The sequence below is a fragment of the Tursiops truncatus genome, chromosome 3 (genome assembly GCF_011762595.2).
Source record: "Tursiops truncatus isolate mTurTru1 chromosome 3, mTurTru1.mat.Y, whole genome shotgun sequence".
In the NCBI taxonomy this organism is placed as follows: Eukaryota; Metazoa; Chordata; class Mammalia; order Artiodactyla; family Delphinidae; genus Tursiops; species Tursiops truncatus.
Window position 1 is genome coordinate 72,013,536 of NC_047036.1, and position 8,536 is coordinate 72,022,071.

At 35.2% G+C, this 8,536-nt stretch overlaps 1 long non-coding RNA gene across 2 annotated transcripts in view; it reads left to right on the forward strand.

The window, feature by feature from the left end:
• The window catches only part of LOC141278296 (uncharacterized), a 28,600-nt gene extending 20,064 nt beyond the window's left edge, over window positions 1-8,536 (forward strand). For both annotated transcript variants that reach the window (XR_012330750.1, XR_012330751.1), the window contains exons 2-3: window positions 2,606-2,764; window positions 5,049-8,536. This is a non-coding gene — a long non-coding RNA (uncharacterized lncRNA). The remainder of the gene's footprint in view (window positions 1-2,605; window positions 2,765-5,048) is intronic.

Genomic DNA, 8,536 nt, shown 5'->3' on the forward strand with positions numbered 1-8,536 from the left:
ACTTCCTTCTCCTTCTTTTTGTTTGTTTGTTTGTTTGTTTTTACCATCTACTGTCAGTCATCTTTCTTTTATATATATTTTTTCCTTGAAGTATAGTTGATTTACAATGTTAATTTCTGCTGTACAGCAAAGTGATTCAGTATACATATATATACATTTATTTTTATATTCTTTTCCATTATGGTTTATCATAGGATATTGAATATAGTTCCCTGTGCTATACAGTAGGACCTTGTTGTTTATTCACTGTATATAATAAACTTCTCCTTACTTCTAAACACTACGCAAGGGTTATATGGCAATCTGTGCCCCTGAACCATTTTTGGAATAGAAGGTTTCATCATTTCACACAGGGATCATAAATGGATTCTATCTGTCCCTCTGTCTAGTTTCTGTGTCTCTCATTTAGATTTTTATGTACCCTAGAAGATGCCATGAAAAGACATCTTTTCTCTTGTTTGTCCCAGGCTGGATGGATTCCATCATGATACTTTCCTGACCAAGGATGAGAAGGCTCTGCTAAGTTCAATGTAAACATTATGGTTCCCAGAGTATAAAGTTTGCTTTAAAAGTGGAATCAGAGTACTCAGAAATTTTTATTTAAAAATTCCCCTTTGAAGAAACCTGGGTACATGATGATCTGAAAATCCAAGGGGAACCTGGAAAAATCCCTATCATAGCCAGATGCAGTCAGAACATCTGCAGGAGCTATTGTCTCTCATGCTGCTATTAGAAATGAAATAGTTCTTGGGACTTCCCTGGTGTCACAGTGGTTAAGAATCAGCCTGCCAATGCAGGGGACACGGGTTCGAGCCCTGGTTAGGGAAGATCCCACATGCCGTGGAGCAACTACACCCATGCACCACAACTACTGAGCCTGCGCTCTAGAGCCTGCAAGCCACAACTACTGAAGCCTGTGCACCTAGAGCCCATGCTCCTCAGCAAGAGAAGCCACCGCAATGAGAAGCCCAAGCACTGCAACGAAAAGTAGCCCTGGCTCACTGCAACTAGAGAAAGCCCATGCACAGCAACGAAGACCCAACACAGCCAAATAAATAAATAAATATTTTTAAAAATTAAAAAATTAAAAAAAGAAATGAAATAGTTCTATAGTACAACAGAGTAATTCTGTTTTACACAGGAGTGTAAAAATTTATACCAATGCAGAAAATAAATGATAATATCTGTGAATTTTCTGTTTACCTCTAAATGAAATTTTGCTGGACTTTTAAGTATAATTTTTATGTTTAAATGTCAAAGTTTGGGGGTTGGAGAGTTTTTTATAGAAATACATTTCTTATAATCAAAATGAATGATAAAATAATATTTATTTAATGGAATACTCTTTTGTAGCCAATTTGCTGTAATGTAGCTATTTAATAAAAGCAAAGGCTCCTGTTATAAGAGCCTAGCTTTAGACCATACTTTAGAGACATGCTATTATAATTGTATGTAATGTACACCTATTTACTTTATATAGTTCCTTTTTAAAATTTGATTTGAGCTATTAATTTTATCATTAATTTGATTTTATGATTTGGTTTAACATTGGTTTGTGGTTTGTGTAACATCTGACAATTTATTCAGTGGAACATTGTCTTTTATTAATATTTTCTTCAAATTATGAAAACATCTTTGCCTGCTCTAATTCATATTCTACAGAGCTTAATAATTAGGGAATATAACATGAAAAAAAAGAGTGACAAAATCTGAAACAGTAATTTTTAAAAGTATATTAATAGTTGCTTTCTAAAAGCAAGTTTTTTGTTGTTGTTTTAACTTAGGGCCACATAAAGAAACTATTAATGTGAACCTTCATGAGAAAAATTTTTACTGAATTTTTTCAATTAAACCACTAGATGGCAATATCTTTGTTTCTTTATGAATCCACTAGACAAACGGCTCTTGAAGAAAACACTCAGTTATCATATTTTTTTAAAGCTCTGACCTCAGCTACCAAATTGCTATTGTTCAATTCTAAGGAAAGAAATATACAGAGGAGAAAACTCCAGTCCAGTTAAAGAGGACTCTATTGTATTTGGGTAGTAAATTAATGTCCTTCCTTAATAACCAGAGGTGTCCCTGGGTCACTGAGGTGAAAACTCACTTTGAAGTTTGGCTTCACTTTGGAGCACACAAACTTCCAAGATTTTAGGCCTGTAAGGATACTCTGTACAGAAAGACAGCTGAAACAGTGGTCTTGAATCTGTCTTCATTCTTACCACTAATTTTTTTGCTTTCTCATCTGATTTCACTATTTCTAAAATTTCTCTTTCCCCTTTATGGATTAAAAAATACAGCCAATTTCTCTTTCCCCTTTATGGATTAAAAAATACTCCTTTGTGGAGGAGATTCCTTTACCACAGAAAAGTTTACATACTGAGTGCCAAAACTATAGTCACTATACCTAAAATATTCTGTACCTAAAATTATCACTACAACTAATTTTTGTATAATTTAGGTTTACATATTTAGCAACCTGTCTGAGTTTCTTTTTCACTTGGAGCTATTGAAATACAATAATCAAAATATCAGGGTTTTTTGTTTTTTTGGGGTTTTTTTGCGGTGCGCAGGCCTCTCACTGTTGTGGCTTCTCCCGTTGCAGAGCACAGGCTCCGGACGCACAGGGTCAGCGGCCATGGCTCATGGGCCCAGCCGCTCTGCGCCATGTGGGATCTTCCCGGACCGGGGCATGAACCTGTGCCGCCTGCATCGGCAGGCAGACTCCCAACCACTGCGCCACCAGGGAAGCCCAAAATAGCAGGTATTTAATTGCTAAAGTATTATGTTCAAAAAAAATATATATATTTTTACTTTTATGTATATATAAAATGAACACATATGAAAGATTTTATTCAACTTAATAATAATGGGAGAATCAGTTTAAAATAAAATTTCAAAAACATACATGCATACACACTCAATCAGGAATGCTGAAAAGAACTTGCTAATAGATGCAAAACTGGTTAATTACCAATAAGGCAATAAAATTTAATGTTTGTGGTAATCTTTCCTATGAGGCAGAAATAAATTTTATATCTATGACACAAAATTAATTAATTTTCCTTGGTATGCACAAGCATTATTTGCTTTATGATTAGTTTTGTACAAGTTAATTTCTATGATATTGAGATGTAAAATAGCCTCCTCAGTAGAAAGTCAATCAAAGATGCACAATGTTATATAATCAGATAATCCCCAGAAGGTCTGCTAAACTCAATTAACTCTTTTGCCTATCTCCAAGTAGTGGACAGTTTTTCCTAACATTACTACTTTTTAAAATAATTATGTTGTTGGGATGAGCAATACGGTTGCAGAAAGAGCCTTATTCCATGTGCTGCAATCTTAGGGCAAACCACAAGGAGGCACTTTTTGCACTAGATTCCCTGCACAGATGGTGACCAGGACCATTGATTAAATCAGGCATACTGTCATTACGTTTTGTAATAAATTAAGCAGACAATGGATTTCCTTAGCTCTGGAAGTAGATGTCAGAGGAGGTAAGCAAAGAATTGTCCCTAAATTAAAAGAATAGAAATTACTTGTCTCTGACTTGGCTCACAATTTTGAGTGTAATGTGGCACCACAAAACATTCTCAAATCTGGAGATGTGTCACAATTTCTCCAGAAGTTAGATTTGGAAAAAAATAAAAGAATACAGTAAATTTCGTGAACTAAGAAAGATCAAGATTTGCAAACACAAATGCCTACAAGGGCAGGGCATTTAAGTAAAATGAGTCAAGCAGGCTGCATATAATACAGGACACAGTAGGGGAACGATGACAAATTGGGAAGCTCATGCCCCATCTAAAGAGGGAGACTACTATGTGGGTCCAGCTGTATGAAAATACAGATCCCCAAAGGCCAGATTTTCAGATTTTTCAAGAGAAACAAGAAAACCATATTGTTATTTGAATTCTCCTGATTTTTTTTTTTTAATGATGCTGGCCACTTAACCAAAGTAAATAAATAAATAAACATCATGTGTCTTCCCCCATAATTTGCCTAAGGGAATTTTCTAGAATCCTTCTCTCATGTGAAGACTGTTGAAGGGGCAAGTTCTGAGAAGTGAGAGTATGATTGCAGTAGTGGCAAGAATTGAGCGTCACGAATGAGCAGGTCAACAATAAGTTTGTGTAGACTACACACCTATGAGCCCATTGGTAATTACCAGAAATGGAGGGTCCTTTAAGGGTTTAGACTTTTCATAACTTAGAAAAACCTAGGACGTCAAAGACCACTTTTATCACTTATTGTCCTCCTCACCTCTCCCACCCCAAGTTGTCCAGTGCTGAGCTCACTGAAGGGAATCAATAAATATTTCCTCATTGAGTTTTCATTCAAATAACAAGTCAAACAGAAGGATCAAAATAACAACCTTAATTTTTTGTCAGCTGTTCGATAATTTAGACTGTGTCTGTGTGTGTGTGTGTGTGTATTATCTTAATTTCTTAAACTCAGTGGGGAAGAAAAGCATGAATGAATTAATGGTAAGATTCCAAAATGGAGCTGGAAATATACTATCGCCATCGGCCTCTTTACCCCTTAAGGGTTTCACAAAACTGTAGATGATGTGTATTTTAACTGGTCACAGCCCCTGTAAGGCCATATACTAAGGCCTCCACACCCTGTTGCTCCACCTGGAGACACCTGACCTAAACTAAACAAATTGGATTCTTTTTCTCGGACTTTTGAATACAGATACTGAGCCAATGAGTCAGAAGATGCTAAATGCTTGAACTGAAAGGTCAGGGCAAAACATGAGAAAGGACAACAAATCAAAGCTAAGAACAAGATAATTTATGGGGGAGCAGAGATGCCACAAGTAAACAGAGACAAACAGAGTCCATAACACTCTGAGGGAGGTGAAAGGAAGTTGTTGGGTTTATAACAGTCTTTTTCCACTTTCCAGGTGACCCAACTGTATTTTATTCTTCAAATGTTTTTCAAATGGCCAGTTTTATCCCTTTGATAAATCCCCTCTTTACTGATGCTGATTTGAGTGTGTATTTGTTATACTTGCAACCACACAATTTTCTGTCTACTAGATGCAGCATTGCCAGATGCAAGGAACTCGTCTTTGGCAGAATGGAGAGACCTCATTAATGTGACCTGAGAACACGGTGTGGTCTCCATGGTGATTCTTACAGTTGATTCTCAAGTACTTTTTATAGTTTTGATTCTGAGGTTAAATTAAATGTTGCTGAAGAGACATGAAATAGAACCTCAGCGTCAAATTGAGTCTTCCTTGGCATTTCCTTTGTAATTCTCTCAACACAATACACTTCTGTTAAAAATATCATGATGACTGCTAGGCTTACATTTAAAGGTTGTAATTTTTGCAGTTTTTGCCATAAGAAATATCATTTAAATATTTAAAATTTAGTACATCTTATTGTCTATTTAATGGCCAGATATTTCTAAAAACTTGAAATAACCTAAATAGTTCAATGGAAACAAATCACCTAAAAACAAATGTATTTCTCCTTGATTCATTGATCAATGGTTCAATTACCTTTTTTCCCCTTTCCCATTGTCTCATTTTTCCCAATACCTTACCAGAATTTCTATGTAGCTTGATAATATAGAACACACTCCCAATATTCTCTATTTGTGTATTCATTTGTCTATTCCCATAGTACAACATATAGTTCAGTACTATGTACCTTGTAAATGTTAAATAAGCAAGAATTGAAATGAATTATAGAAGATGCATAAAGCATAGTTTTTTAAAACATCTTTTTTCAAGTCTTTTACTGGCAAGTAGCTTTGTAATTATATCTAATTATACCAACTATGTGGACAGTTATGTTATGGATAATTAAATTTCATTATTATTATTTTGCTATGAACTTACAGTATAGCAATAAGAACAAATAGACTCCTCAGCTTCTTTACCTCTAGTAACAAGCTTCATTGTACATTAGTTTTTACCATCAGTAAATAAATATATAAATATTAAATGATACTGAGCTGGAGAGGATCTATTAAAACCAGTCTTTTAGGGAAATTATTCTAATGGTAGTACTCAGGATAAGAGAGAGAGAAATGATGGGAAGCACAGTAGGACGTTCCTGCAGTAAAATCCATGTGTTAGACGATAGAACCTTGAAATAGAGGGAAGCAGAAGGGATGAAAAGCAAAAGGCCAGCTTGAGAGACATCACGAAGATGATGGCATTTTTGATAGGGAAGAATCAGGATAACTGAGTGTTTGAATCTGACTACCTGTTGAGAGAAATGGGGAAATCAAGAGAGTTGGTTTTGTGGCAAGACTGTCTAAGTCAGAGTGATGATACAACTATTCCTTTCATGATCAGTGATAGTTAGATAATAGATAAAATAGATAGATAAAATAGTTATTTTATCAATATTACACATAAGAATCCAATCATTTGGAATAATCAGATCTACCTACATTGAATAATTCTAGCCTAGGGCAAAAATTGCTCTGAAATAGCCTTCTTTTTTTTTTTTCCCTCAGTTATTCATTAGATAAATATATTACTGAGCACCTACCTTGAGCATGTTTGTCACATTCAAAGAACAACAAGGGGGCAGATGGGACAGGAATTATGTGAGCTGGGGTAGAATGGGAAGAGATCAGAGAAGTAAGGGGGTAGATTGGTAGCAACTTATAAAACTACATAAGCCATCATTAGGACTTAACTTTCATTTGAAATGAGAAAAAAAAAAAAACTGTTAAAGGTTTGGGGCAGAGGAGTGATGTGATCCACCTTATGAATTTTAAAATGTCACTCTGGACACTTGTTGAGAAAACACCATGGGGAGCCAGGCAGGAGAAGGGAGACCAGTTAGAATTTGTTGTTGCAATAACTCAGGTGAGATTTGATGGGACAAGTGTAACAGTGGTGGAGATAGTGAGAAGTACTCAAACTCTGAATTTGAATTAGATTTTGAAGGCAGAACCAATAGGATTTGTTATAAGTGGAGTGTATCAGTTAGGAATTTAGAAACTGTATTCATCAATTAGGAACAGAACTCTACCTAGACTGTTTTTTTTTTTAATGTAAAATAATCCCAGAAGTAGGCCATTCAAAAAGGTGCAGTGGCTCTCTGTGTCTTCTATCCAGCTAAGTCGGACCTTTTAAACAACCTTTCCAGAAGTCCTACAAAATATTAACATTTTGACTTATAACTCCTTAGCTAGAGCTTAGTCACAAGGCTATGCTTAACTACCAGGAGTGTCTGGGAAATGAAGTCTCTCAAGTGAGAATATTATTGCTCCCTGCCAAAAAACCCTGAGGTTCTGATACTAAGGAAATAGGAAGAATAGATATTGGTGGTACCTAGCAGCTTCTGCTACATGGGTATGAGATAAACTGAGAGGTCAAGGATGACCAGAAGAAAAGGGCTTTTACCCTTCCTATGGCATGGACCCTTTTAGCCCTTGGTGAAGCTTATGAACCACCCTCTTAGAACAATGTTTTAAGTGTATGAAATGAAATGCATAAGATTACAAAGGAAGCCAATTATATTGAAATATTGTTATCAAAATATTAGAAAATATGTGATATATATGCTTCTTCATAATTGCTCCTATAATTCAAAGCAATGATAAGTATTAAAGATATTTTGAAATTTCTGCAACAACTGTATATGATATAAAAATATCTGTGATTTTTATTGGTGACAATGTCACAGATACTACTAACACTACTGTGGTTTATTGCCTGTGATCATAAATGAAGGAAATATTAAATTTTAGTTATAGGTTCATGGTATTATAGGTGTAAATTTTTCCAAGTTTATAGACTCCATCACCCCTTGAGCCTTCATGAACCCAAAGTTAAGGACCCCTTTCCAAAAGGATTTTAGCCTGTGCAACTGGAAGGATATAAGATGCCATTACTGAGGTTTGAGAGAAAAAAATCCAAAGTCCATTTTTGGACATATTAAATTTGTGATGTCTATTTTACTAGTTAGGTTTAGATTCAGTTAAAATAACAGAAAAATTCAAACTATCAGTGGCTTACATAACATTAACACATAAAGGTCTGAGATAGGCAGTCCAGAGTTGGCACGATGGCCCCACTATGTCAGTCACCCAGGATCCTTTCATCTTGTTGCTCCACCATGTTTTTTCATTCCTAAGTTTCCTCTATGGTCCAAGATGGGTTTTGGACCTGAATCATTATATCCATTCTAAATGCGTAGAACAGAATTCTGGCAAAAAGGTAAATATTTGTTGAATGAATACGATAGAGACACAAATATTGTAGTCATCTTCCCAGAAGTAACAGCTCAAGTTTTAAGAGGAGATGAAATTTTTAAGGAAGAGAAATAGTTATGAGTGTGTGTATACACACACACATATATGTATATATAAAAGCATATATATTTGACATGTTTCCTTAAAAATCTAATTTTTATATAAAAGTTTTGTTTGTGTATATATACATTCACATGAAAAACACACACACACACACACACGTGTAGAAGCGTCTGCATTTAGAAGGGTTCTACACTCAGCTTAATGCTCTGCCATTGCCATCTTGAAACTTTTCATGATTTCT